This window comes from Dipteris shenzhenensis, chromosome 19 (assembly GCF_047967505.1).
Source record: "Dipteris shenzhenensis isolate YYH24624 ecotype China chromosome 19, Dip_SZ_1.0, whole genome shotgun sequence".
Classification (NCBI taxonomy): domain Eukaryota; kingdom Viridiplantae; phylum Streptophyta; class Polypodiopsida; order Gleicheniales; family Dipteridaceae; genus Dipteris; species Dipteris shenzhenensis.
Genome location: NC_141614.1, coordinates 2,661,723 through 2,672,576, shown reverse-complemented (window position 1 = coordinate 2,672,576; position 10,854 = coordinate 2,661,723).

Sequence of the window (10,854 nt, the reverse complement as noted above, 5' to 3'; positions counted from 1 at the left end):
CTGCATTGACATTCTTGAGATTCACACATATTCTAAGCTTCTTGTTTTTCTTAGGAACAATCACAATTAGTGACATCCAATCGGTATGCTCAATCTCATAAATGAAACCAGCATCCAATAATTTTTATAGTTCTTCATAGACATGGGTGCCATACTTACGATTTGTCCTATAAGGTCTGCATACCTTTGGTTTGGATCCTTCCCTTATTGGTTTGGTATGTACTGCAACTTCAGGGGAAATACCTTTCATTTCTTTATAGGACCAAGCCATGCAATCTCTATATTCCATTAGCAATTCTTTTAAGTCTTTTTCTTCTTCTAGAGTGAGCTGTTCGTCATCGCTAATGTATACATGCCAGGGACCTCAGGTGCTTTTGTGGGCTTAGTCATGTGGGGGTTAAAGGTCACTGTGCCTTAACCCCAGTTATGTACAATACTCAAACACATATATAAATGAATGAAAAAGAAGATTAGGGTGGTTCTGCACCCACCAAAACTTGTGTGGCTCTCTGTCTCTCTCTCTCTCCCTCTTCCATTCTTGCTTCCGTTGAGAGCACTCTTAACTGGTATCAGAGCTCGGGTGATCTAGCTGAGCGTGCGTGAATGCTTGAAGCTCAGCAGCTCTGTGAGAGGAAGGAGAAGCTCTATGGGAAGCTTTGTGGGCGACTTTACTTGCATCCGAGTGTGCAGAGACCTTGGAGGAACCTTTGGAAAAGTCACTTTGGCTTTGCGAAGTGGTTTTGAGAGCCTGTTAAGAGCTTTCAAAGAAAAAGTCGTTTTTTGAGCTTTTCCCTGTTCCGTTCGATGACAGAGACTCTGTATTGACTTGTAGAGGCAACTATTGCTTGCTTTTGGTGTCCACATTACTTCAGGAGCTTGGAAACACCTTCATTCTTGAATCTGGGATCATTTCAGTGGATTTCTGACTCACTGTATCAGTTCCTGCGTTTTTTGCCCGGGTGTTGGAACTCAAGTTTAGAGCAACCATTTGCAGATCTATCAGTTCCGGTGGACTCAGGAGGTCCTAAAACTTCTATGTTGCTCATCATTCGCACTCCGGTGGAGTTTACAGATAGCTCTGTTTCCAAAAACGTTTTTTAGTCCGTGTGTTGGCCCCAGTGATTGAGACCACGGTTTCCAAAACCGTCTGTCCCATTGCGTTCCAGATGCCCAAAAACCCCTACCTATCAGTTCTTGCGTGATTCGGTGGAGGATTTTCAGAGTTATAAATCTCTGTGTATTCGATTTCGTCTCTCTGTTATGCATTTTTCATGCTAAGGTTTTGAAACCTTAGATTTATGCCACATGGCAGTGGATAAGTGTTGACTCCCATTTCTCATTCATCGGTTGGGATTTTGGAGTTCTGGCAGAAGAAAGATATTTGCAGATTTTCTTGCTGAGTCCGATTATGCAATGGCGCCCATGTTTTGAAGCATCTCAGGTTCTATTTTCAGTAGCGCTCATTACCGTGGGACTATGATTTCTTGAGCATACCTTATGTAGATCACTCTGGTTGCAGTTTGAGCAATGTGCGCTCATTCGTGGTATGCATTGGGTTGCAGTGGATGATTTATAGGCCATTTGGATGCATTGCGGTCCTTGTTGGATGTGCTGATAGGCCCAAATTGCCTTGTGGGATGCTATTTTTTATGGACGCTTTGCACATGGATGCTATTTTATGCTGAGGGACAGCTTTGAAACATTGCAGGTGATGCACTGATAGTGCTATGCTCTCTTGGATGAGACATTATTGATGCATATGCCAGTGGACAGTGTTTATGCTTGAGTCATTTGGCACTTATTAGCATTTTCTTTTGGGCCAGATTTGCTCATATGGATGCATAGTATATGCACATGAGTCAGATGCTTTGAGCTTTGAGTTTTGGCGATATTTCACTCTATTGTGGCATACACATTTGGGTGCACCTGGTATTTGGTGTGATTCTCTCTTGCAGGCACTAGCATTTGGGATTTTGCTTTATTTGCATCGTGGCATCCTCTTCCATGCCTGAAAAGGAGTTTTTCAGCATTAAAAAGTTTGATGGGACAAACTTTTCTTTGTGGAAAGAACAGATAAGGGATGTGCTTATTCAAAAGAAGCAGATTAAACCCTTGGCAGGGATTAAAGCCAAGCCTGCAAATATGTCTGAGGATGATTGGAATGAGTTGGATGCATTAGCAAAGTCTACTATTAGACTTCATCTTGCAGAGTCAGTTTATTTCACAGTAGTAAATGAGCAGACTACGGAAGATTTGTGGAAGAAACTGTGTGCCACTTATGAAAAGGAAACTGCCTCTAATAAAGTTTACCTCATGAAGAGGTTGTTTGAGCTGCAGATGAAGGAAGGGGTCTCCATTGCTTCTCACTTGAATGAATTCAATATTATTTTCAGCCAGCTTCAGGCTCAGAAAATGAATTTTGATGCGAAGACTAAGGCAATATTTCTCTTATGTTCATTGCCATCCTCATGGGATACCTTCCGTACAGCTGTCAGTAACTCTGCACCTGGTGGAGTACTGAAATTTGATGATGTTGTGGGTAGCTTGTTGGCCGAGGAGATTAGACGGAAGTCTATGGATGGCAACAAGCAGGATGCAGCCTTAAATGTGCAAAGGGGCAGATCACAATTCAGGGGGAAGTCCCAAGAAAGAGGGAAGTCTCGTAGCAAATCCAGGGCACGGAACATTGAGTGTTACCATTGTGGCAAGAAGGGCCATATGAAAAAGGATTGCTACAAGCTGAAAAGAGAGCAAAAGGATAAGAAAAAGAATGCAAATTGGGGTGCAAATCAAAAGGAAGAGAGTCCAAGGGAGGACAAAGGAAAAGTGAAGATCGAGGAGATCAATGCAGTCACACGTGATAGTGACAATGATGTTCTCTTCATGTCTAGTTTATCTGCAGAGTTGCTTACCACTTCAAATAATGCATATTCCCAGGATTGGATTTTGGATTCTGGTGCTTCATTCCATGTTACTCCCCATAGGGAATGGTTCTCCACTTATGATAGTGGAAAGACAGGTTGTGTGCATCTTGGAAATGACTATGCATGTGACATAGTGGGAGTAGGTGACATAAAGTTTTCTTTTGCAAATGGGTCTGCATTTGTTTTGAAACATGTGAGACATGTACCTAAGCTGACCAAGAGTCTTATTTCAGTGGGTCAGCTAGATGATGCTGGTTTTCACACCACTTTTGGCTTTCAGAGTTGGAAAATTCAGAAGGGCTCTATGCTTTTGGCCAGGGGTGCCAAGTGTGGGACTTTGTATCCCTTACATGTATCAAGGGTATTTGATCATGTTGTTGCAATAACCGAGCAACCAAGCACTTCTTTGTGGCATTGCAGGTTGGGGCACATGAGCCAGAATGGAATGAAACTCTTATGCCATTTGGGTTATGTACCGCATTTGAGTTTCTCTGATTTTGAATTTTGTGAGCACTGTCTCTATGCGAAGCAGACTAAATCAGCCCATAAAAGAAGGGGAAAGAAAGAGTTTGAAATTCTTGATTTGGTGCATTCAGACGTATGTGGTCCCATGCTTACACGGTCATTAGGCGGGGCTGAATACTATGTGACATTCATTGATGATGCAACTAGGAAAGTGTGGGCTTATGCTATAGCTCGGAAGAGTGATGTGTTCCAGGTATTTCAGAAATGGCTGGCCTTGGTTGAGAATCAGTCAGGTAGAACGCTTAAATGCCTACGGACTGACAATGGTGGAGAGTATCTCTCTCATGACTTTCAGCATTTCTGTGATACTCGTGGGATTAAGAGGGAGCTTACATCCCCTCGTACTCTAGAGAAAAATCCAGTTGCAGAAAAGATGAACCGTACCATTCAAGAAAGGTTGCAATGCATGCTTTCCAATGCAAGTCTTTCTGGTGGTTTTTGGGCTGAGGCAATGAAGACTGCAGTGCATGTGATCAATAGATCACCTAGTAAGAGTTTGGATGGTGGTATTCCTGAAGAGGCATGGAGTGGAAAGAAGCCCTCTTACTCTCATTTGCGTATATTTGGGTGTGAGGCATATGCACATGTGCCAAAAGAGCTTCGAAAGAAGCTAGATCCTAAGTCTAGGAAATGCATCTTTCTAGGTTATAGTGAAAGTGGAGAGATGGGCTATCGTCTCTGGGATCCAGAAGCAAAGAAGATCATACGAAGCCATGATGTGGTCTTCAATGAGAAGAAGATGCATAAGGCACCCATGAGGGATGTGGAAATGAGGAGAATCACTTTCCAGGATGTGAATCCACCTGCCTATGTTGATAGACAGCAAGCTCTCCATGCACCAAATGTGCAAGAAATGGTACCACCAAGTACTCCCATAGGTATACAATCAAGGGTAAATGATGGATCATCTATTAGTGGAAATGATGAGTCAAATGTGGCTGATATGCAAGTGGGACAGCAAGCTGAAATGCCATTGAGAAGATCATCTAGAGTGTCTAGACCGCCTGATAGGTTTGTTCCAGGGGTAGACTATGTGATGCTTACTGATTGCGGGGAGCCTTCTTGCTATAGAGAGGCTATGATGCGTGAGGATCAATGCAAGTGGGAGTATGCTATGCAATCAGAGATGAGTTCACTTATGAAGAATAAGACTTGGGACTTGGTTTCTTTGCCACATGGAAAGAAAGCATTGCCATGTAAATGGGTCTACAAAATGAAGGTCACAGGTGATGATGTGCCTAGGTACAAGGCCCGTTTGGTTGCTAAAGGGTTCAAGCAAGAGAAGGGTGTGGACTTTGATGAGATATTCTCTCCGGTTGTGAAGATGACCACACTTAGATGCATGCTTGGACTAGTGGCAGTAGAGGATATGGAGCTTATGCAAATGGATGTCAAGACAGCTTTCTTGCATGGGGATTTGCATGAGGAAATTTACATGGTGCAGCCGGAAGGCTTTGAAGAAAAGGGCAAAGAGCATTTAGTTTGCAAGCTGAAGAAGAGTCTCTATGGTCTTAAGCAAGCGCCTAGAGAATGGTATCAGAAGTTTGATGTTTTCATTCGGTCCCAGGGTTTCAGAAGGAGTGAAATTGATCACTGCCTCTACACTAAAAGGGCTAAGGATAATAGCCTAATAATCCTGGCACTATATGTGGATGATATGCTATTGGCTAGCAAGAATACTTATGAGCTAGATGCATTAAAGGCCAAGTTGCATGAGGCCTTTGATATGAAGGATTTGGGACTTGTAGGTCATATTCTTGGTATGCGCATCACGCGTGATCGGAGTAGGAAACTCCTTTGGCTTTCACAAAAAGAGTATGTTACAAAAGTATTGCAGCGTTTCAATATGGAGGGGGGGAAGGCAGTGAGTACTCCATTGCCTCCATATGTGAAACTGAGTCATACAGATAGTCCCAAATCAGATGAGGAGAGGGCCATGATGGCCAAGGTTCCTTATGCATCAGCAGTTGGGAAACTTATGTATGCTATGATAGCTACTAGACCAGACATTGCATTTGCAGTGGGAGTTGTTAGCCGGTATATGGCTAATCCAGGAAAGAGGCATTGGGAGGCAGTTAAGTGCATCATGAGGTACATGAAGGGTACCAAGGAGATGTGCATTTGCTTTGGTAAAGGAGACATGCGTGTACTTGGGTACACAGATTCAGACTATGCAGGGCATGTGGATAGTAGGAGATCCACTTCCGGTTATGTGTTCACCTTTGCAGGTGGTGCAGTGTCGTGGATGTCTCGTGCACAGAAGTGTGTTGCTTTGTCTACCACAGAGGCTGAGTATGTTGCAGCCACAGAGGGTTGCAAGGAGGCTATATGGCTTGATCGGCTAGTGGGAGATTTTGGGATTCATACAGATGTACCGACATTGCATAGTGATTCCATGAGTGCTATTCAGCTAGCACGGAATCCGGTCTTTCATGCAAAGACCAAACACATTGAGGTCAGGTACCATTTCATCAGGGAGGTGCTTGAGGCCAAGCGCATAGAGCTTGTCAAGGTTTATACAGATGATAACCCAGTAGATATGCTGACGAAGAGTCTACCTAGTCAGCAGTTTGAGTATTGTCGTGTATTGATGGGCATTGGATAGTATGCTCACTGGTTGTTCTCCCTTAAAGGAACATTGTCCTTTAAGTGGGAGGTTGTGGGGGTTAAAGGTCACTGTGCCTTAACCCCAGTTATGTATAATACTCAAACACATATATAAATGAATGAAAAAGAACATTAGGGTGGTTCTGCACCCACCAAAACTTGTGTGGCTCTCTGTCTCTGTCTCTCTCCCTCTTCCATTCTTGCTTCCGTTGAGAGCATTCTCAAGTCAAGTACAATTCCACCACTTTGGTCTGCATTCTTTTGAATTCGTTGAAGTGCTCTATCTTGGCCTTTTGGCATTGCACACCCTCCTTCTTTTTCCTAGACCGATTGCTATTGGCTAGTGCTAGAGGTCTATCTTGGGGTATTCTATGGCCATGAGTGCCTGCAGGATTGCCAAGTCATTGTCAAATACTTGGCCTTCCAACGTGGCATTATCAGCTTCTATTTCTATATCCCAATCAATGTCTGCACCGTAGCATTCTGTTATGGCCTCTTTAGGGTCATTGTCCCACTTAACACTTGCCATGAAGGTTGGCATTTCTACTACTTCTGATTCATCATCCTAGATTGGTGCTTCTAGTTGTATCATTAGGGCATCCACATCTGGTAACATTGGATGTTTTGTTTTACAATTATCTATTGTAGCCAATGCCTATATCCAATTATTGATGTCACTTTGTGTACCCCCTTTTATGGGTTTTTATACATTGATATGTACAAGGGGTGCATGACTGGTGGTTGTAGTGGAGGAAGTGTCTTCAACATTTCTGATGTAAGATGCTCATTCCATGATATTTTCTGGATTGACGAATATGCTAGTTGCAAGGGCGGAAGCATAGGATCCTCCAGGGGAGGGGGGATGGCATCAATTGGACAATATATTGACAAAGTGGCCCAAAACATTTTGGTCTTCCATCGGCAGTTATCACCAGATGGAAAATTAAACGTTGTGGAGCTGAGCATGGACACTGTGGTTGTGGTGCTAGGTGTGGACGTTGTGGTTGCGGTGCAGAGCGAGGACGTTGCTGTTGATGTCCCTCGTGTGTATGAGGACCTTGGCTTGCGTGTGGATGATGTTGTGGGTCTGCACATTGCTTAGTCCTCTGCTCTTGTCGCTGACAGACATCCTCTTCTATATCTTCTTTCATGTCTGTGTCTGTGTCCTTGTATTCTAGTACCCTCTCATTCCTCTGCATTGGAAGCTTCTAAGGACGGGATGGTTCCCCTGAGGGGGTGGGTTCTGTTGTAGATTGTGGGATGGGTGATGGATTGCTGGCATAGCTATCATAAGAAGGGGTGGCAAGCTGGCCAAGCTTCTTGGCCATTTGCGTTGTCCTGGCCATGGGGGATGGAGAGAGAGGGGGAGAGGGTGCGAGAGGGAGAGAGGGGTATGGGGGATCAAGGGCTAGTGGGAGGGGTTGTTGGAGTGTGGGAGTGGAGAGCTCTTAAACAATGAAATTAAAATGAGACCTAATTCCTTTATATAGGGCCCAAAAACATAATTTTTAAAAATTATTCTTTTCAACATAAACTCCCTCTGATCTCCCTTGCCTCTCCCTCTCCCTTTGCGACCTTGTCTTCTCCGCCCTGCCTCTCCCTCTCCCTTTGTGACCTTGTCCTCTCTACCCTGCCTCTCCCTCTCACTGCCTCATCGCCCTCTCCCTATCCTTTCTGCCCCGCCTCTCTCTGTCCTCTTCGCAACCACCTCATCCCCCTGCCTTTCAACCTTATGCTCCACCTCGCTCACCACCTCTCCTCTCTCCACATCTGCCTTACCTTCACCACCGCCCTCTCAGCTACCCTCAAATTTTCCTTTCTCTATTGCAATTCCTTTGCTTTATATAGGGCCCAAAACCCTAATTTTTTAAAATACTCGTTTTCAGCATAAACTCCAAAAGCATGGAATTGGCACAACCTAAGATGGAAACCTATAATTTACATTAAATAAGTCAAAAATTTCCTCTTTGTAGCCTTGATACATCAACTTTATTGCATGCACATCACATAACTAAAATTACAAATAAAACTTGAAATTTATGAATGGGCACCCACATTGGAAGAGTCTACACCATCAATTTCATCTGACTCCACCCATATGCGCCCTTCTCTATGATGGGTTGCAAGCCACCTTGCATGATTTTGTCTTGCATTTGATGAATTTCTTCTATGCTCAACGTTAACATCTCGCACTGCATGGGATATTGAGAACTCTTTGAATGCTAGTGTTGCAGTTGCTCTTATTTCAATACACCTATACCACCATTGAACCAATTGAGCCATCAGGCTTGACTTAGTTCTATTACCTCCATGTTGGGTCACTCTATTATACGCACAATGTGCTTGCCAATGCGATCTTTCCATGCCCTAAGTGGACCACACTCCAATGCTTCCATAATGCCATGCCATGTATGGTGCATTGGCATAAAAAAATGTGCTGCAAAGTGTGAATGATTCTTTCCCCAAGCGATCTCCATATTATGGCTAAAGTCGTTCACAACATTCATGAAACAGTGCACACCATCATCTTTAAACCTTTTCTTTTGTAGCAAAGGTACCAGGCTATCAAGAGCTAATTAAACTCGAGTTTTTTCCAATCCTTTTTTCCCCTTCCCCCCTCATTCACAATAGGCATTGTGTAGCTTTTGCCATACATCAAACTCATCAGCACATTTGACCTTATCATCCTTTTTATTTGCACAAAGAAATTTCAAAGCCTTGACAACTCCAAAACTTTGATTACAAGGAACATTGCCTGCTTTTCCAGATCTTTTCTCATCTTTTATAATCTTGACTTTCCCAGACTGTAGTCCCATATCTGAAAGCATCTTTTCAAGCTCTCACTCATCAACACTTCCAATGACCACTTTTGTTGGATATTTCATCGGTTGGATAAAACTTCCTCTTACGAAGTCCTGGACCCATAGGATTATACTTCATGAATGCTAATGTTTTTTTTCAATTTCTTGATCTCATCTTTAAGAGATGTGTTTTGCGTCTGTAAGCGAATTACATTTACAGTATGCTCTCCCAATTGAGCATCTCATGTTTGAACCTTTTCTTGTAGTTCTTGATTTTTATTCTCTATGCCATCCTACCATTTGAACACTTGTACCTTGCATAGATGATACCAAATGCTGATTTTAAGACTCTAACATTGCAATCCTTTTATCTCCTTCGTTAAGCAAAGATTCATAGTGGGTTTGAAGCCTCCTTGCTCCATGAGCAATCAACCTTTTCAAATATCCTAACAAACCATTCTCACCCTTACAAAGAAAATTTATTAAGCTGGTCAACCCATGGAATTGAGGGGCCTGACAAGTTTGTGGATCTACTGGATATATCTTCCCATCTAACCACAAATCCATATGTGTTTTTCCTTGATTTTGAAGAGCTACCAAATCACTTTCAATTGCTAAGGAGGATTCATTCCTCTTTGTAAATGGTGCATTTTCTACATTAATTTGAAAATGGATGTCCACATTTTTCTTTTTCTTGAGGGCCTCCATGGTTTCATACAATTTACAACTAACATAATAAAATATTGACATCAATGAACAACAACACACAAAACTAATACCACATACATAGATTACATAAATAATAAATAAAACATAGTAAGACACTTAACTTAGTAGATTACATAAAACAAGACATAATACAATGCAATATCACAAACATCATTAAATAATTCAATAAATCAAAATTCAAAACAAACTAGATCAAATATGCTTTAAAAAGTAATGAAGAGCGATAACATCAAAACAAATACATGGTAAAATCTTAGAAAACAAAACTTATATCACATACAAAGATATCACACAAACAATAAATAAATTTACTTGCATTTAGCAAATTTAGAGGCATACTTGACTTCATAAATCGTAAATAAACAACACAAACAACATCTAAATACTACAAACATTGTTAACTATCAAATAATAAAATAAATAAAAAAAATTTAATGAACAATACCTGATTCTTGAAACAATGATCTTTGGAGAAAAAAAGTGATCAAACGTGTTCTCCTCAGTGGCCCCTCTTGTATTCTAGGAGGCTGAAGTTTATGGATCTTGCTTCAAAGAAAATCATATGCTCCCAAACATCTCCAAATCTATTTCAAACAATCTTTTGTAGAAAACTATACATAGTAAGAGTGTACTGACTGCTCTTTTACTGTTGCACTATTTTTTCTTATAAGAAAGCCTTTACGAGCTCACTTTTCATGAAGTTTCTTTCAAAACAAACAAACCTTTCAACATTTTCAAACAATGTAGTAAAAGAAAACAATACAGCTACACAAAATGATCTGTAAAGTAATAGTTTCTTCAAAGTTGCATCATTAAATTTAAATTTCATCATTTTCACTGTCTTGCATTGTTCCAAAGGATATATCACCTCAACCTCCATGAAAGCTATTTGGATAGAACCTAAAACTTCACAAGATCTTCAAAATCATGCTGCTCCAACCTCAACCTCCATAAAAGCTACTTGGATAGATCCCACAACTTCACAAGCTCTTCAAAATTTAAAATCTTGGCATTTCCATTGTCTTGCATTGTTTCAAAGGATATCTCACCTCAACCTTCATGAAAGCTTCATAGATTCCAAAGCTTCAATAGATTTTCGAAATCATGCTCCCTTATAGACCAATGTTGAGAGATGGGAAAAAGAAAGATTGATTTTCATGCATAAGCAATTGTAATGCTTGAAAATCAATCTTCTTTCATCATTGCTCAAAGAATCTCGTCTAGTAGCTCCTTCTAAGCTCAAAACACCTTGCATCATTCATGGTTTG